Genomic DNA, 20437 nt, shown 5'->3' with positions numbered 1-20437 from the left:
TGTGTAACTTGAACAGACAAGAGTGTAGAGAAGACTTATTTATAAAATTGAAGAGAGTAAAATTCAAAGACAGTTCATTGACATTTATAAATAGTTTTAGAAACTTTTATAAAAAATTGTTATACTGAAGACCCTTTGTAAGACTCAAATTTTGAAAGCTCTCTTTTTCTTAAACAATCTTCCACAAGTAAACCATAGTGATAATTATTCCTAAATAGGCCAATAGAAAAGCTGAAATTATCAGTACATTAAAAGAAATGCAAAGAAATGGACCTCAACTAAATCACCAGGGTTAGTGATGGACTATCATCCTTTGTACATCAAGTTTTCCATTTATTGGAAAGATAATTACATATCAAATTTTGAAATATGTTTTAAAAACGGCGAGAGTCCCTTCACCAAAAATTGTCCTATATAACATTGATATGCAAAGATAAGAATAACCTTTCCAATGAAAAATTATAGGCCTATATTCACTATTAAATATTGATAGAAAAATTTTCTCCAAAAAAAAAAATATTATCAAATCGTTTAAGTAAGTTTTACCAAACATTATGGAATCAGTCAGACTTGTTCAATTTCAAGGTAGATCTATTTTTGACAATAATCCATTTTGCTACGTAATATTTTCGACTTGTAGAACAAAAACAATTAAATGCATGTGTATCCAATTCTAGATTCAAGAAAAAAGCCTTTGATAGAGGGTCATGGTCCTATCTCTTTGATACATTACAAACTTTTAATTTTGACCAAAAACTTTCATTCAGTGGATAAAATCTTATACAAAGACATTAAATCTGGTATAGTAAAAATTATTTTCGACCCCTTTATTCTTACACGTCAGTACGTCAGGGCTTGTTCGTTTGTCACCTTTTGCTCTATGTATTATGTTCTCGAACCATTCGCAAAGAAAGCAAGAGATCATTCTATTAAAAAGGTATAAAGGTTCCAGGGGTAAGTTCGAGGTCAGATGTCATTATATGCAATGATAAGACTCCAATTTTCACAGACAATTTGTCCATAAAGGCATTCTTCATGAAGTGAATTTATCTTCAAAAGGTTTCGGGTCAAAAATTATTATAGGAATCAAATGGCCATATCTTGGTAAATGGAAAACTAGAGCAGATCATCCTTTTGCATATCATGGGTACAAAATTGTAAACTTTTGAGGATTATTATTTGGATATAATATTAACAGTGAGGAAATTTGGCACAAAAACATTTTCGAAAATTGACCAATAAACTGAAGTTATATTTCTTAAACTGTATTTCGTTAAAGGCAAAAAGTACTGTGCTAAACTTTTAGCCTTCAAAGAGATTTTATATTATATTTCAGCTGGCATTACCAGAAATTATATTAACATGTTCAAAAAGATAGTTTTAAATTATTGGAATTCTTCTTCGAACCAATTTCGAGGAAATCCCTATATTACCCCTTTTAAAAAGATGGGGGTTTAATATACCCAAATTTTTAGATTAAGAGGGTATTTTTTTTAATCTCATATTCAAAAAGTTGTTTAAACGTTCAACACCGGGTTTTTTATTTCGCAAAATATTGGAGGTTTTTTTTTAAGAAAATATAATCAACTTAGCAGAAAAGAATTACCCACATGTGAAAAGATCCATATTTTTATAGCAAATTATAGAAGCTTTAAATATTTTCTGAAAAAAAACCAGTTTCAAAATTTACTAAGTCACCGCAAAAGTACTATATATTTTTTTATTAACAGATATATTTTGAAATGTAGAGATTTTTTCCCTATGTCAATTTAAAAATGTTTTTACAATTTTTCTAAAGAAATGAACCCTAATAATAAAAAAACTTTGTTTTTTAAAAAATTTATGATGTTCTTTTGTAATTACTTTTTATACAGAAAAAAATTCCAAAAAAATAAAAAATTTCTATTTCTCCAAAAGGAATAGAAACTAAGTCTCTTTTTTTAGAATGTTCCCTTTTTTAAAATTTAAAAAAAGTATTAATTCTTTTTAGAAAAACATTAGCGAAAAAAAAAATTAAAAATTTTTAGAAAAAAAATTTTGATTTTTGTTTACCCCCACTTGAAATTTTATCAAAATTTAAAGTTTGGGTTTTACTTTCCAAAGAGAATTTAAATGGTCATTACGTAACTCGGAAAAAAAAATAACAAAAATTTTAAAAAAGAGCAAGTAATTCAATTTTTTTTTTAAAAACATTTGGATCGAAAAAAGAGGAAAAAGAAGTACAAAACTTCATTAATTATTGGCCGTTGGATTTTGTAAGTTTAAAGAACGGATTCAGTTTTTAAAAACAAATGTTATTTGATTACAGTTCAAAAATTTTAAATTTGGAAATTTTCATGAATAAGAAAAATATTTACGCCCTTTTTTTCTTTCTCTGTTCAGGATGGCGTCCTTGTCCCGTAGGTAGTGTATGCTCCTTGGAGTAGGACGAAATCCTGGAATGGAGACGGCAAAACACAGAACTAATATAAGTGTTGTGATATGTTGTAATTAAATGTAATATATTTCTTATATAAAATCTTTATCATACGTTGTCATATCACTCATAGTTCATATGTATTATGTAACCCAGTTATGGGATCATTATATCATATCACTCATAACCATACTTCATTCATCCTCATAGTTTTATGTAACTCAGTTTGAGACCATTTTATTCATTTCCACCATTCGTAAAGTCATTAGAGAAATTTATTGTCTAAAATTAAAAAGTAATAGTATTCATACATAGTTAATCTATCATATTTTAAATATTGAAAGAGTTTTCTTCTACTTTCAGGAATGTGTTTACAAGATAAAAAGATGCTTTGATTTTTTTACCTAACCTTTCTTTTTTAAGATAAAGTTTCACCCTTTCAAAATTGTAATTCTTTCGTCTTTCTTTCAACACGTTTGTCATGTGAGTTGCGGGGGTGGTACACCGAGCCGGCTGCTTCTTGCAGGCTTCTGAGCAGTCGTCTGGGTGTGCTACTAGCCGTGATTCACCTGAGTCTTACACCAACACGGTGGCGTTGGGTTTGTGCCTGCTCTCGCGTAATCCCGAGATTGTGGATTTTACCCGGTCTGGGATCTCGGGCTTGTGCGATTGTGGTGCTCACACCTTGCGTTTTTATTTGTATAAGAGTCTATTTTGGAATCTTTTATTTAAGTGATGAATTACTACTGTATTTTTCAAATTGTATTAAAAATTATATCATATATACTCCAAATGAATTAATAAACGTGTTCCAAAAATACTATAATTGGCATATAAAAGTAACAGAAACTTTGTCTTCTTTTATGTATGATTACTAACATTATTGTAAACCCGGTTATTCTCTATTGTACTATTTAATTAAATACACCTGCCTTTAAACAATTATTACGATATGGAAAAATATATGTCAATTCAAATACTGTTAAATATGAACAATTCTAAATAGCCGGAAACACAATGGAAAAGTGAAAAGTGTAGAAAGACATTATAATCAAAAGTGATTTAATAATTATTTTATATATGTTTAAGGTTAAGGCCTCCCGTTCGTGCGTGAACCCAAATTTATGTGCGACAGCACATAAATGTGGGCGTCACGCACGGGCGGGAGTGGCGGGTGTAGAATTGTAATTAAATATAATATTAAAATTTTTTAATTTTTAAATTAAGTTTTTTTAACCGGGCCCCACTGCATACAGGGGGTTTTTTTTTTATCGAAAATTTAAAGTGAAAAAAATTTTAGAAAAAAAAAAAAAAGTGCCCCAGGAAAGGCCCTCCATTGCCTTCGGTTGGGCGAAGCCGCGTTTCCCCCCAATGTGGGAACCGGGGTACGCAATTTATAGGTGGGGGGCTGCGTTCGCGCAACCCCTGTCTAAAAATGATATTTTACGTTCAATTTTAGCAATGAGACTTTGCACGTTTTGTGTGACAGGCTCGAACCTAAAACCGGGGTGTTTTGGGGGGCCCTTGGAAATTGCCAGTGTGCCCTCACTGTCGGGCGGCTGTGATGGGGGACAGGAAGGAGGGGGGGTAGTGTGGCGGGGCGGGGGGGGGGTGTGGAGGGATAAAGAAAAGAAAAAAAATAGAGCAAAAAAAATAGAATGGAAAAAAATAAAAAAAAATTTCAAGTTGTAGCATTGTTCGCTATAATTTTGGTAAATGAAAAAAAAAAAAAGAAAAGGAAACAGGAAGCAAAAGTAGCAGTTAGTCCCTTGGGAGTTTTGTTTTTGTTATAAGGCGTTGAAAGAGTACACAAATTTTTCTACGGCCTAAGTGAAAACACCCGGGTTTTGCCGATCACCGAAATTTAAACAACGTCGACCCCGGTTTTCCCTTGGATGGGGGACCCCCTGGGAATACGGGTGCCGTAGACTTTTTTTTTTTTTCAAAGCATTTTTCTGTTTTTATTTAGAATTGTCCTTTTTCTCAAATTAAGGCTAACACTTTAGCCTGTGGGGCAAGTGATTCGCCCATGCGAGCAGTTTGACATGATAGTGAATCCGTGCGTCCGATCAAATTGCAGCCGCCATTTAGTCGTATCTTTTTTTTAAGCCCCCTTTTGAAGTAGACAGCGGGGAGAGAGTTTTTAAAAAGGAAGCGGAGTTTTTAATTTTATTATACTGTTCTTATAACCGGCACGGTAAACGTAAAGTACTGATTTTTTTTTTTTTTTAGTGTAAACATTATTCAACATGGGTAGCGAGCCGACCCCCCGGGTAGCTATTCCCCCCCCTATTTGATTTCTGCACTTTACAGGGGCAGGAGGGGGGTTTTGCGCAGGACGGTGTCCCGGCCCGGGGCCGAACTTCGAACTGAATTTAGCGAACCCCGAAATGAGCACACCTTTGTCTCCCCCCCTGGAACTGACGCGTATCCGACGGGGGAAAGCCAAAAATTGAAGGATATGGGGGAAGGAAACTTTGTTTTTTTACTCGTTTTCAAGGAATGAAGTGTGTAAGACGCACAATTTTTGGGGAATACGTTTTTACTTGGGGTCACCACCCCCACCGGGGGAAAATGGCCCGAATCCGCGTTCGGGGTTAAAAGGGATTTTCGCGTCAAGGGCGGCCTTTGTAAGTAGGGAGTGTGAGGTAGGGGGGTCGGCTTTCGAGGGACCTGTGTGATCAGCACCCCCGGGAAATTTTTTATTGTGGTTTTACTTAAGCCGCATGGACAATCAAGCTTTACCGGGTAAGGGGGCCACGTGATAAAACCAGGGGGGTGCTCAGGGGGGGGGGGGGCCCTTCCATTGCACTTGGGTTTGGGGCTGAAGCCGCGTTTCCCCAAAAGGGGTAACTGGGTACCAAATTTATTAGTGTGGGGGTCTGCTTTCCGCTCCCCCTGTCAAAAAAATTATAGTTATACATGTTAAAAGTTAGCATTGTACTGTGCACGATTGTGTGACAGGCTCAAAACCTAAACCCGGGGTTGGGGTTTTCTCAGGGCCCCTTGGCATAGCCAGTTTTCCACTCATGTGGGGCGGTTTTGAGGGGGGATCGGAAGGGCTGGGGGGGGAAAGTGGGGGGGCGGCGGGGGTGTGCGCATGGATAAACGAGAAAAAATAATACGCATGCAAAATAATAGAATGGGGAAAAAAAAAAGAATTTCAATGTGTGTAGCTTTGTTGCGAAATTTTTTTGGTAAGAAAAAAAGAAAAGAAAAAGGAAAAGGAAGCGAAGTAGCAGTTATGCCCTTTGGGGAGCTTTTTTTTTGTTTTAAAAAGGCGTTGAAAGATACATAAAATTCTAGGCCTACACGTTGAAAACCCCCTTTTCTCCCGATCCCCGAATTTAAAGCAAGTCGACCCGGGTTAGTACTGGAGGTGACCCCCGGGGAAAACCCCGGTGCCGTAGATTTTTATTTTTTTTAAAAAGATTTTTTTACTGTTTTTATTTAAAATTTGTTTTTTTCTCATAGAATAATGGTAATCAGCTTTACCGCTGGGGGCAAGTGATTCTCCCTATGCGAGCGTGTAGCAATCAGCCGCACACCCTGCAGCCCGATAACCAGCCCCGGCTACGCGTACAAGCACTCAGCTTCTTACAAGGGTCCGCCATTGACAGCAGTAAATCCGCTTTTAACCGCACAGAACGCGGATTCGGCACATTTCCGCGGTTGGGCTGGTGGACCGACGTACGGAAAAACGTATTCCCATAAAATATGTGGTTCTTACACATCTTCATTCACTTGAAATCTATGAGTAAAAAATCAAAGTGCATACCATATCCTTCATATTCGGTTCCCGCGTCGGATACCGGTCTGTTACCATGGGGGGCTGGAGACAATGGTGTTACGTCATTTCCGGAGATTCGCTAACTTCAGTTAGAATGTTCGGAGCCCGGACGGGCGACAAGTCCTGCGCAAACACCCGGTCTGCCCCTGTCATGTGCAGGGAAAATCAAAATTATGGGTGGGAATAGCTACCTGGGGGTGCGGCTCGTACACATATGTTGGAGAATAATGTTTTCATCTAAAAATAAAAAAAAAAATCAGTACGTTTACTGTCTGTACGCGTCGGTTAATAGAGAACATTGTATAATAAATTCAAAACTCCGCTTCCACATATTGAAGCTCTATCGCCGCTGTATACTGTCAAAAAAAGGGACTGTGTTTCTCACAGTTGACAGTGCTTGTCTAGTGATTACCAAAAAAGATACTGACTAATGGCGAGCAGTGCAGATCTTGATCGGATGCAAGGGACTGTGCGGGATCTGATCAGGGTCTACACTGCATCGCTTAGGCACAGAATCAATTGCCGCCAGCAGGCTAAGGTGGATTAGGCCATTTATATTATGAGGGAAAAGGAGCAATGCTAAATAAAAACAGTTAAAATGTCTTTGAAAAAAAATAAAAGTTTAAGGCACCCGGTATTCCCGGCGGTCACCATCCAAGTACTAACCGGGGCTCAGACGTTGCTTTAACTTCGGTGATCGGACGAGAACGTGTGTTGTTTTCAACGTGATATGGCCCGAGTAGACATATGTTTACTCTTTCAACGCCTTATTACAAAAAAACAAGATTCACCAAGGACATAACTGCTACATCGCTTCCTGTTCTTTTCTTTTTCTTTTTTTCATTTACCAAAAATTAATACGCGAACAATGCTACACACATTGAAACTCATTTTCTTATTTTCTTCATTCTATTATTTTGCATGCGTATCTATTTCTTTCTCGTTTTATCCATGCCGCACACCCCCGCCGCGCCACCACTTCACCGCCCCGCCCTTCCTGATCCATCAACAGCAGCCCGACAGTGTGTGGCCACACTGGCTTTTGCAAGGCACTCTGAGAAACACCTCGGTTCAGGGGCTTCGAGGCCTGTCACACAAATCGTGCACAGTACATCATTGCTAACATTGAACAAGTATAACTATAATTTTTAGACAGGGGTTAGCGCGGATCGCAGACCCCCACACTAATCAAAAATTGCGTACCGAGTAACCAACATTAGGGGTACATCGCGGCTTCAGCCAACCGAAGTGCAATGGAAGGGCCTCTTCCTGGAGGCACCGCCTGGTGATCACGTGGCCTCTGTACCAGGGTAAGTATGCTGACTTGTGCAGCCATGACGGCTTAAGTAAACCCGACCAATAAACATTCCGGCGGTGCTGATCACACAGGTCCCACTCCGAACGCCCGACCGCTACAGTACGACTCAGCTACGTACAAGGGTCCGCATTGACAGCAGTAAATCCGCTTCTTAACCCGCCAGGAACCGCGGGATTCGGCGCACTTCCGCGGTGGGGCTGGTGACCGAGTACGGAAAACGTATTCCCATAAAATTTGTGCGTCTTACACATTCTCTTCACTTGGAAAACGAGGAAAAAATCAAAGTTTTTCTACCTATATCCTTCATATTCGGATTCCCGCGTCGGATTACAGCGTCAGTTACCATGGGGCTGGAGACAATGGTTTGTGACGTCATTTCCGGGATTCGCTAACATCATTCGGAAGTTCGAGCACGGACGGCGACACCGTCCTGCGGCAAACACCGTCCTGCCCTGTATGTGCAGAAAAATTTAGCAAAATTTTGGGTGGGGAATAGCTTACCTGGAGGGGTGCGGCTCGCTACAATATGTTGAATAATGTTTCATCTTAAAGAAAAAAAAAATCAGTAGTTTACGCTGGTACCGTGGTCCGGTAATAGAGAAACATGTATAATAAAATTCAAAACTCCGCTTCCTATTGAAGCTCTCTCGCCGCTGTCTACGTCAAAAAAAGGGGTGCTTACCAAAAAGATACTGATAAATGGCGAGCAGTGCGATCTTGATCGGATGCACGGAATGTGCAGGCTGATCATTGTCTACTCTGCTGCATAGGCAAGCATCAACTGCCGCAGCAGGCCTCTAATGGCTGATTAGGCCATATATCTATGAGAAAAGGTGGCAATTCTAAAAAAACAGTAAAATGTCTTTGAAAAAAATAAAAAGTTACGGCAACCGGTATTCCCAGGCGGTCACCCATCAAAGTACTACCGGGCTCGACGTGGATTTAACTTCGGTGATCGGACGAGACCAGTGTTTTCAACGTGATATTTGCCCCGTAGACATTTGAAGTACTCTTTCAACGCCTTATAGAAAAAAAACAAGCTCACCCAAGGGGACATAACTGCTATTCGCTCCTGTTCCTTTTCTTTTTCTTTTTTTCATTTTACCAAAAATTAATACGCGAACAATGCTACACATTGAAACTCATTTTTCTTATTTTCTTCATTCTATTATTTTGCCATGCGTTTCTATTTCTTTTCTAGGTTTATCCATGCGCACACCCCGCCGCCTGCCCGGAACCAACTTCCCGCCCCAGCCCTTCCTGATCCCCTCAAACAGCCGCCCGACAGTGTTGTCGGCACCATGGGCAATGCAAGGCCACTCTGAGAAACACACTCGGTTCAGGTTCGAGCCTGTTACACAAATCTGTGCACAGTACATCATCTGCTAACATTGAACATGTATAACTATCATTTTTAAAGACAAGGGGTTAGCGCGAACGCAGACCCCCACACTAATAAATTGGCGTACCCGAGTCACCTCACTTAGGGTAATCGCAGGCTTCATCCCAAACCGAAGTGCAATGGAAGGGCCTTTCCTGGAGGAACCGCATGGTTGATCACGGTGGCCTCTGTACCAGGTAAGTATGATTGACTTGTGCAGAATGGGACGGCATAAGTACACCGACCAATAACATTCCGGCGGTGAATGATTCACACAGGTCCACTCGAACGCCCGACCCGGCTACGCGTACAGCACTCAGCTACCTTACAGGGTGCCATTGACAGCAGTAAATCCGCTTTTAAACCCGCCAGAACGCGGATTCGGGCCATTTCCGCGGTGGGGCTGGTGAACGACGACGGAAAAAACGTAATTCCCATAAAATATGTGCGTCTTACACATCTTCATTCATTGAAAATCGAAGTAAAAAAAAATCAAAGTTGACTACCTATATCCTTCATATTCGGCTTCCGCTCGGATACAGCGTCAGTTACCATGGGGCTGGAGGACAATGGTGTGACGTCATTTCAGGGATTCGCTAACTTCAGGTTCGAAGGTTCGAGCCCGGACGGCGACACCGTCCTGCGCTAAACCCGTCTGCCCTGTAATGTGCAGAAAATCAAATTATGGGTGGGAATAGCTACCTGGGGGGTGTCGGCTCGCTACACATATGTTGGAATAATGTTTACATCTAAAAAGAAAAAAAAAAATCAGTACGTTTACGCTGTACCGTGTCCGGTTAATATGAGAAATGTATAATAAAATTCAAAACCCGCTTCCATATTGTGAAGCTCTCTCGCCGCTGTTCTACTGTCAAAAAAGGGGGCTTTACCAAAAAGATACTGATTAAGGGCGAGCAGTGCAGATCTTGATAGGATGCAGGATGTGCAGGTGATCATGGTCGACACCTGCTCGATAGGCCAGGAATCACTTGCCGCCTGCGGCCCTAATGGCTGATTAGCCATTATATCTATGAGAATAAGGAGCAATTCTAAATAAATAAACAGTATTATAAAAAATGTCTATGAAAAAAATTAAAAGTCTCGGCACCCGAATCCCAGGCGGTCACCATCAAGTACTAAACCGGGCTCGACGTTGCTTAATTCGGTGTCGGACGAGAACCGGTGTTTTTCAAAATGATATGGCCCGTAGACATTTGATGATGTACTCTTTAAACGCCTTTATATAAAAAAACAAGCTCACCAAGGGACATAACTGCCTACTTCGCTTCCTGTTCCTTTTCTTTTATTTTTTTCATTTACCAAATTAATACGCGACAATGCTACACACATTGAAACTATTTTCTTATTTTCTTCTTTCTATTATTTTGCATGCGTATCTTATTGCTTTCTCGTTTATCCATGCGCACACCCCCGGCAGCCACCACTTCACCGCCCCAGCCTTCCTGATCCCCATCAAACAGCCGCCACGACCAGTGATGTGGCAACACTGGCATATGCCAGGCACCTTTGAGAAACACACTCCGGTTCAGGTTCGAGACTGGTCACACAAATCGTGCACAGTACATCATATGCTAACATTGAAAATGTTTAACTATAATTTTTAAGACCAGGGGTTAGCGCGAATCGCAGACCCCCACACTAATAAATTTGCGTACCGAGTCACCCACATTAGGGTAATCGCAGGTTCAGACAACCGAAGTGCAATGGATAGGGCCTCTTCTGGGAGGCACCGACTGGTTGATCCGGTGGCCTATGTACAGGGTAAAGTAAGCTGACTTGTGCCAGCCAAGAGGCTTAAGTACAACCGACATTAAACATTTCCGGCGGGGTGAAACCTGTCACACAGGTCACTCCGAAAGCCGACCGGTACCGCGTACAGCACTCAGCTACTTCCTAGGGTCCGCCATTGACAGCAGTAAATCCGCTTTTAAACCCGCCAGACGCGGATTCGGGCACATTTCCGCGGTGGGGCTGGTGACCGACGTACGGAAAACGTATTCCCATAAAATATGTGCGTCTTACACATCTTCATTCACTTGAGAATCGAGTAAAAAAATCAAAGTTTCCTACCTATATCCTTCATATTCGGCTTCCGCGTCGGTTACAGAGTCAGTTACAATGGGGCTGGAGACAATGGTGTGACGTCATTTTCGGGATTTTCGTAACTTCAGTTCGAAGTTCGAGCCCGGACCGGCGACACCTTCCTGCGCAACCACCCGTTCAGCCCCTGTAAAATGTGCAGAAATCAAATTTATGGGGTGGGAATAGCTACTGGGGGGTGTCGGTCGTCAAATATGTTGGAATAATGATTACATCTAAAAAGAAAAAAAAAATCAGTACGTTTACGCTTGTACTGTCGCGTTAATAGAGAACATGTATAATAAAATCAAAAACTCCGCTTCCATATTGGAAGCTCTCTCGCCGCTGTCTACTGTCTAAAAAAGGGGTGTTACCCAAAAAGATGCTGACTAAATGGCGAGCTGTGCAGAGATCTTGATCGGACGTGAACGGATGTGCGGTGATCATGGTCTACACTGCTGCCTAGGCAGAATCTCTTGCCGCAGCAGGCTCCTAAAGGTGTTAGGCATTATATCTATGAGGAAAGGAGAATCTAATAAAAAAACAGTAAAAATGTCTTTGAAAAAAATTAAAAAGTCTACGGCCACCCGGTATTCCAGGCGAGTCACCCATCCAAGTACTAACCGGGCTCCTCGACGTTGCTAACTTACCGGTGATCGGACGATGACGGTTGTTTTCAACGTTTTTGATATGGCCGTAGACATTTGATGTACTCTTTCACACGCTTATATACAAAAAACAAGCTCACCAAGGGACATAACTGCTACTTCGCTTTCCTGTTAATTTTCTTTTTCTTTTTTTTCATTTACCAAAATTAATACGCGAACAATGCTACACACATTGAAACTCATTTTCTTATTTTCTTCATTCTATTATTTTGCATGCGTATCTATTTCTTTCTCGTTTATCAATGGCACACCCCGCGCCAGCCCCACCACTTCACCGCCCCAGCCCTTCCTGATCCCCATAAACAGCCGCCCGCAGTGATGTGGCACATGCATATGCCAAGGCATCTGAGAAACACACTCCGGTTCAGGTTCGAGCTGTCACACAAATCGTGCACAGTACATATCTGGCTAACATTGAGTCATGTATAACTATTAATTTTTAAAGACTGGGTTAGCGCGAACGCAGACCCCCACACTAATAAAAATTGCGTACCAGAGTCACCCACATTAGGGGTAATCGCAGGCTTCATCCCAACCGAAGTGAATGGAAGGGCCTCTTCCTGGAGGCACCGCCTGGTTGATCACGGTGGCCTCTGTACAGGTCAAGTATTGCTTGACTTGTGCAGCTTGACGGCTTAAGTACAACCGACAATAACATTCCGGCGGTGGACTGATCACACAGGTCCAATCCGAACGCCCGAACGTCTAGCGTACAGCACTCAGTACTTACAAGGGTCGCCATTGACGCAGTAAATCCGCCTTTTAAAACCGCCCAGAACGCGGATTAGGGACATTCCGCTGGTGGGATGGTGACCGGACGTACGGAAAAACGTATTCCCATAAATATGAGCGTCTTACACATCTTCATTTCACTTGAAATCGAGTAAAAAAATCAAAGTTTCCTACCTATATCCTTCATATCGCTTCCCGCGTCGGATACAGCGTCAGTTACCCTGGGGGGAAGACAAATGGTGTGACGTTCATTTCCGGGATTCGCTAACTTCAGTTCGAAGTTCGAGCCCGGACCGGCGACACCGTCCTGGCAACACCGTCATGCCCCTGTAATGTGTACAGAAAATCAAAATAATGGGTGGGAATAGCTACTGGGGAGGTGTCGGCTCGCTATCATATGTTGGAACTAATGTTTACATCTAAAAAAGAAAACAAAATCGTACGTTTTTTAACCCGGCTGTACCGTGTTCCGCGTTAATAGAGAAACATGTATAATAAAAATTCAAAACTCCGCTTTCCTATGGAAGCTCTCTCGCGCTGTCTTATCAGTCAAAAAAGGGGTGTGCTTACCAAAAAGATACTGACTTTTTTAAAAAAAAAAATGGCGAGCAGTGGCTGATCTTGATCGAGGCTGCACTGTTGTGCGCGCTGATCATGGTCTAAAATGATCGCATAGGCAGAAAATCATTGCGCCAGAGGCTAAAGGTTGATTAGGCATTATATCTATGAGAAAAAGGATAAATTCTAAATAAAAACAGTAAAAATGTCTTTGAAAAAAATTAAAAGTCTACGGCCACCGGTATTCCAGGCGGTAACCATCCAAGTACTACCGGCTCGACGTTGCTTACTTCGTAGTGATCGGACGAGAACCGGAGTTTTAAGTGATATGGTCCGTAGACATTTGAGTACTCTTTCAACGCCTTATATACAAAAACAAGCACCCCAAGGGCCTCTGCTACTTCGTTACTGTCTTTTCTTTTTTTTTTTTCATTTACCAAAATTTAATACGCGAAAACAATGTCACACATTGAAATCATTTTTCTTTTTATCTTCATTCAATATTTGCATTGCGTCTCTAATTCTTTTCGTTTATCCATGCGCAACCCCGCCGCCAGCCACCACTTCACCGCCCCAGCCCTTCATGATCCACATCAACAGCCGCCCCGACACCGACAGTGATGTGGCACACAGGGCATATGGCCAAGGCACTCTGAGAAAACACACTCCGGTTCGGTTCGAGACTGTCACACAAATCGTGCACTGTACATCATCTGAAACATTGAACATGTATAAACTATATTTTTAAGAAAGGGGTATAGCGCGAACGCAGACACCCACACCTAATAAATTGCGTACCCGAGTCACCCACATTAGGGGGGGGTATCGCAGGCTTCAGCCCAAACGAAGTGCAAATGGAAGGGCCTCTTCTGAGAGGCACTTTTTTTGTTTTTCATAAGATTTATTGCACTATTTACAAGTAAAAACCCCACTGTATAGCAGTGGGACCCGGTTTTAAAAGACTTAGGTAACAATTAAACAACAAAATATAATATAATCACAATGGACACTTGCCTCTCCCGCTCGCTCATGACTCCCACATTCATGTGCTGTCGCACATAAAGGTGGGTCCATGATCGAACGGGAGTCCTTAACTTTAACATAGATTAATAATTATTATATCACTTAATTATAATGTCTTTTGTTGTTCACTTTTCACTTTCTGAGATTTCACTTTTTAAATTGTTCATGCTTAACACTTATCTGATTTCACATATTAATATGCACATAATAAGAAAATAGGCAAGTGTATTTAACGAAACAAATCAAGTAGAAATAAACCGGGTTTACAATCATATTAGTAAGTATATATTCATATATGAAGAAAAAGTTTCTACATACTGTTTTATGCCAAATTTTATAATTTTAAAACACGTTTATTAAGTAGGAGCTATATTTATTATGATGGAGTTTTTAAAAGGGTTTGAATTAAAATATGGTATGTAATTTAAACAAGCATTATATAAAATAGGCTCCTATATAAGAACGCAGAACATGAGCGACGCCATCGCACAAGCCCGAGATTCTGGACCGGGTAAAATCGACAATCTCGGGATTACGCGAGGGCACGCACAAACCCGACGCCACCTAAAGGTGTGAGACTCGGGTGGATCAAGGCAAATAGCACACCCAGACGACTGCCCTGAAGCATGCGAGAAGCAGCCGGCCCGGTGTACCACCACCCAAACCCTCCCGACAAACGTGTTGGAATGGACTATGAAAAATCATAATTTTGAAGAAATGAAACTTTTCCTTAAAAAGAAAAGGTTAGAGAAAAAAATCAGAAGCATCAATATGTCTTGTATTCGCATACCTGCAAGTAGAAGAAAACTATTTTAATGACTGAATATGTAAAGTTGTAGTATACATGAAAAAACTGTTTTTTTTTTAATTTACTATGTTTTTAATAACAATTTAACTGATGACAATGGATGAAATGATCTCAATACTGAGTTACATTATATATGAGGAAGAATGTAATATGGGTATGAGTGATATGGCATAATGATCCCACGACTGGGTTACATGATACATATGAAGTATGAGTGATATGATAATGCATGAAAACATTTATGCAAATTATCTTACTTATAACTACAATATGTATTACAATACTTATACATCTTGTTTGCTATGTCATCTCCATTCCAGGACGGTGTCCCCTTCTCAAAAGGAGCGTACACTACCTTGGAGACCCGGACACCACCCTGAAACAGAGATAAAAAGCAAGGCAGTAACATATACTTAATACAATTCTAGTTTTAGTTTTTTAGTATAATAGTTGACATATGACATTTGATTAAATGTAAAACCATGTTCCTGAACTGTACTAAACCCATGTTGTGCCCAATAATTCAAAAATGTTACATTATTTGTTGTTTTTTTTTTCATCAATAATTATTCTGTTTCTTAGAATATTAAAAAATTGTTGTATTACTTGTTCTTTATTAACTTGTTTATTATGATGTTTTACAGAATAGCGGAATGACCATATTACATTTCTGGATTGTGAAAGAATTACTAAACATGTATATTTAACAAATTGATCAACTGGTGGCAAATCTAAAAATCGAAAGTTTTTTTTTTCGAAAATTTAATTTTCTTTTCACTTATGCGTTCTATTAGGAATATAACGATTTTATTTAATTGTTTGAAAAAGGGACATTCTATAAAAAGATGAATAACGGTTTCAATTCCGTTACAGAAATAGCTTTTTGTTTTAGATATATTTTTACTGTATAAAAAGTAATTTACATACAGAACATCATGAGCAAGTTTATAACACAAGTTTCTATGATTAGGTTCAATTGCTTTATGAAATACATTTGTAAAAACATTTTTAAAATTGACATGAGGAAATAATCTCGTACATTTCAAAGTATAATCAGTGTCTAATAAATAAATATAGAGTACTTTTGAAGGTGAATTAGTAAATTCGAAATCTGGTATTTTGTTCAGTAAAGTATTTAAGGCTTCTAAGCATTTGCTATAAAAAGGCGGTATCTCTTCACTATGTGGATAATTCTTTTCTGCTAGAGTTGATTATGTTTTTTAAATTGAAACCTAGCCAATATTTAGCGAAATAAAACCAAAGTGCTGAACAGTTACAAACAACTTTTTGAATATGACTGAAGAATAAAGAATACCATCTTAATCTTATATTGGGTAAATTTAAACATTAAATTTAAACCTCCTTCTTTAAAGGGTAAATATAGAGTTTTCCTCGAAACCGGTTCGAAAGAAGAATTCCAAATGAATTTAAAACTAGCTTTTTGAAATATGTTTTAAAATATAATGATCTGGAAGAATACCAGCTGAAATATTATACAAAATCTTTGAAAATGCTTAAGAGTTTAGCACAGTACTTTTGCCTTTAAACGAAATACAGTTTGAAGAAATGTAATTTAATGTACTGGTAAATTTTAGAAAATGTTTGTGCCAAATTTCATCATTGTTAATATTATATCCAAAATAATATCCTAAGAGTTTACAATTTTGTATCCATGATATGCCAAAAGGATGATCTGATCTATTTTTCCATTTACCAAGATATAGGCCAATTGATTTCCTATAATTAGTTTTTGACCCAGAAACCTTCTGAAATAATTCGATTTCGTGAAAGAATGTCTTTATGGACAAATTGTCTGTTAAAATTGTAGTATTACATCTGCATAAAATTTGACATCTTGACCTCGAACTTACCACCTGGAACTTTAAAACCTTTTATATCGGGATGATCTTGAATTTTCTTTGCGATGGTTCGAGACAAAAATACATAGAGCAAAGGTGACAACGAACAGCCTTGACGTACTGAACGTGTAAGAATAAAGGGTTGAAATATGATTATTAACTATAACACTAGATTGAATGTCTTTGTATAATACTTTTATCCATTGAATGAACGTTTTGTCAAAATTAAAAGCTTGTAATGTATCAAAGAGATAGGACCCATGACACTCTATCAAAGGCTTTTTCTTGATCAAAATTTGATGAAACAGGCATTTAATTGTTTTGTTCTACAATTAATCGAAAATATTAACGTAACAAGGAAAAATTGTCAAAAATTGATCTCCCTTGAATGAAAAAGTCTGACTGATTCCAATATGTTTGGTAAAACTTGCTAATTTTCTATCAATATTTAATAGGGATATAGGCCTATAATTTTTCATTGGGAGAGGGTTACTCTTATCTTTGCGTATCAATGTTATATAGGACACTTTTTGTGAAGGGGACATCTCGCCATTTTTAAAACATATTTCAAAAATTTTCTGTAATATATTTCCAAATGAATTGAAAAACTTTATGTAAAAAAGTGATGATAGTCCATCACTACCAGGTGATTTAGTTGAGTCCATTTCTTTGAATGTGCTGAGAATTTCAGATTTTTCTATTGGCCTATTTAGAAAATAATTATCACTATCTGTTACTTGTGGAAGATTGTTTAGAAAAAGAGAATTTAAATTTGAGTCTACAGGTTCTTCAGTATACAATTTTTTATAAAAGTTTCTAAAACTATTTAGAATGTCAAGTGAACTGTCTTTGATAATGTTATCTTCTTCAATTTTATAAATAGTCTTCTCTACACTTCTTGACTGTTCAGAGTTGCAAAAAAATTTAGAAGGGTTTTCATTACTATCCTTCAAATTTGTTTTACTTCTGATGATTCTACCTTTTGTATTTTCAGACTCTATTTGTTTTAGTTTTATCAAAATGTCATTTTTTTCTTGTAAATTTTCAGATTTTTGATATCTGTTTCTTAATTTCTTTATTTTTAAATACATCTCTTTATTTTTACTTTTACTAAAATCAGTACAAAATTCTTTTATTAAAATTTTCATGTTATCCCACCATTCTAATGTATACTTTGTTGTTTTGGAAATCACTTGCCAATAAAATTCAAAACTTGATATAAAATTCTCATCTTCTAAAATACTATTGTTTAATTTCCAATAGGAATTGCCAAAAGTAATGTTGTCATTTATTTTTAACTGTAAAGACACAAAGTCATGATCTGAAAAAGTACAAGGTAATGATGAACAGTTAGAAATATTTTCTTTGATACAATTTGAAATATAAATTCTGTCTAATCTGCAGCCTATAAGGTTATTAGTACAATTATTCATCCAAGTAACAGATTTTTTATTTGGATACAGATACCGAAATGTGTCTAACAGCTTATATTTTTTGATAATGGATGAAAATATTTTTGAACTATTAGTTCCTCTATCTAAATTACCTCCAATCTTATCAATTTTAGTGTTAAAAACAAAGTTAAAATCTCCAGTGACTATCAAATGGCTAGATGTAACAAACTGTGGGATGATATTTTCAAAGAATTCATTTCTATCTGTTTCTATGACTGGTGCGTAGATATTACATAAACGAAAATTTTGTTCATTTATTTTAAAATCAACATATATAAATCTACCATCAAAATCAGTTTGGTAGTTTGTAAATAGAACATTCGGATTGATGAAAATGACTGCAACTCCCGATTTATTATTTTGACCATCATTCCAAATGATTTTGTTTTCATATTGTAAGTTTCTTTCAACAGATTTAGCTAAAAATAATTATCTATATGAGTTTCTTGTAGGCAAAGTATATCAATGTTGTTTGAAAGGATATATTTTTAAGACTACTAATTTTTTCTTTGGATCTCAATCCATTTATATTAATGTATATATTTTAAATTCTATCATTTTGAATTAATGAGTGAAAAATTACATGTATAACGTTACTAAATACAGTTATTTCAGCAAAGGGAAATAACATTTTCATGCATTCTGGCATATAAGGATAAAACGAGTTACGTTTACTAATTCTAAAAGTAATTCAATATAAAGGTCACAGTAGTATCTTATTTTATCAATAGTATATAATTTAAACCGAAATGTAAAGTTAACGCTATCAGTAGTATTGGAAAATTTTTAAACGCGATACAGTAATTCGTTTCCCGATATTGGAAATTTAAAACAAGGGGTTATTTTGTATTTGTCCGTCTGTATCTAAAAGGGTTTTTAAAATAAATGATTATATTTAAAATTATAGGATTTAAATCTAGCGTAGGTGACTAGTATTAAGTGTAGTTATATATCGGACATTTTTTATATAGGATATGTATAGTAGTGGTATAGTTAAATCGTGTATTGATAAAGTATTGAATACTGATTTCGTGTTCACGGATTATAGGCGGTTTACATATATCGGTCGGATTTGTATTATAGATAGGAATGTTATAAAAATTTGACACTTTACAGATATATATACATGTACTAACATATTTGTTTTCTTTTTCAGTTTTGTACCAGACATACAGAAGGTAGGTATGTACCAGTCGGTAAGTATACAACCGATTTTAACAAACATTATAACTGTTTTAAATAGTGAAACCGCTATTCTAGATTCATAGTCCATAGTATGATTCCGTTCGTTTCCAACCGTTTCTTTATTTTGCTAGTCCATTTGTTCTTAATTCACAGTCCATTTTCATTATCTATCAGTATTACCCTTGAACATTTTGCAGATCGAGGAGGCCGTCCATGACACCGTCCAGTGCTCCATGCTCACCGGATGAGTCCTCGATCCCTTGCTCTTCTTCTGTTTCGTGATGGTTCCTCTTTGTCCTCTGTGAAGCTGATTCCATCTCCATTGTTGTTTCTTCTTTACCGTTACTGTCTCCGACTGTTGAGTCTGTGTCTGTTTTCGGTACCCGCAAAGGTTGACTGTTCTCTGTTCATCTTTGGAGGGCTCTTTTTTTGTTGCTTCATGCCCTGTCTCAGACTTTGCCGCTTCTGTATAACTTTTTAGTACTTTGTAATAGTCATCATTATGCTGTCTTTTACCGTAACATTCATTTCTGTAATGTCCTACTGTCAAACATTTTAATCAGAGAGGAGGTCTACCTGGGACAGTAAGGAGAAACTTTGCTGCCACTTCCCAAAACCCTAGCAAAAAGTGGGGAGCTTAGCTCTCCATGTCTGATAGTTCCAAATTTTTGCAACACGGACTCCAGACTTGAAGTAAACTGCATCAACCTTGATGCTACTGTCTTCCACTGAAATGACCTTCCCAAAAGGTCTCAACATCGATTCTACAAGTTTGTTGGTAGCATACACAGGCAACCAGTGAACTCTTACAAAAACAATCTGTTTTCCACAGGCTACCATTGAAATTTTCTTCTTATTTATTTCAAAATCTTGTTTTCCTTGTAAATTATCTATAGAGGTAGAATTCTTGAAAACAAAACTGACCTCTTTGTCTGATTGTCCTTTCGATATTGCTTCCACTTCCGTATGACTGGTTTTACTCTTCTTCAGGATTTCGACCACGTCAACGACGGTCACATTCCCATAAAAGCTGGATTTCTGAAATTTGACTATCCTGCCTAACACATCTTTGTCTAACAGGAACTCGCACAAGGCGGGATACTCTACAACTGGTTCCATGACTCTGAAAAGATACTATAAAATTC

At 37.9% G+C, this 20437-nt stretch overlaps 4 non-coding genes across 4 annotated transcripts; all 4 read right to left on the bottom strand.

Annotated features, from left to right (window-relative positions):
• Positions 1–7359: 7359 nt before the first annotated feature.
• Positions 7360–7524, bottom strand: LOC128559720 (U1 spliceosomal RNA). The gene has a single exon (XR_008372554.1). It is a non-coding gene; the product is annotated as a U1 spliceosomal RNA (small nuclear RNA).
• Positions 7525–8946: 1422 nt separating this feature from the next.
• On the bottom strand, positions 8947–9110 carry LOC128559717 (U1 spliceosomal RNA). Its single transcript, XR_008372551.1, has one exon. It is a non-coding gene; the product is annotated as a U1 spliceosomal RNA (small nuclear RNA).
• A 1423-nt stretch (positions 9111–10533) lies between these two features.
• LOC128559724 (U1 spliceosomal RNA) lies at positions 10534–10696 on the bottom strand. The gene has a single exon (XR_008372555.1). It is a non-coding gene; the product is annotated as a U1 spliceosomal RNA (small nuclear RNA).
• Positions 10697–12118: 1422 nt separating this feature from the next.
• LOC128559719 (U1 spliceosomal RNA) lies at positions 12119–12283 on the bottom strand. The gene has a single exon (XR_008372553.1). It is a non-coding gene; the product is annotated as a U1 spliceosomal RNA (small nuclear RNA).
• Between the last annotated feature and the right edge of the window lie 8154 nt (positions 12284–20437).

Source organism: Mercenaria mercenaria, chromosome 9 (assembly GCF_021730395.1).
Source record: "Mercenaria mercenaria strain notata chromosome 9, MADL_Memer_1, whole genome shotgun sequence".
In the NCBI taxonomy this organism is placed as follows: Eukaryota; Metazoa; Mollusca; class Bivalvia; order Venerida; family Veneridae; genus Mercenaria; species Mercenaria mercenaria.
The sequence above is the reverse complement of the archived record's forward strand: the minus strand, read 5'-3'. Positions and strand labels throughout refer to the sequence as shown.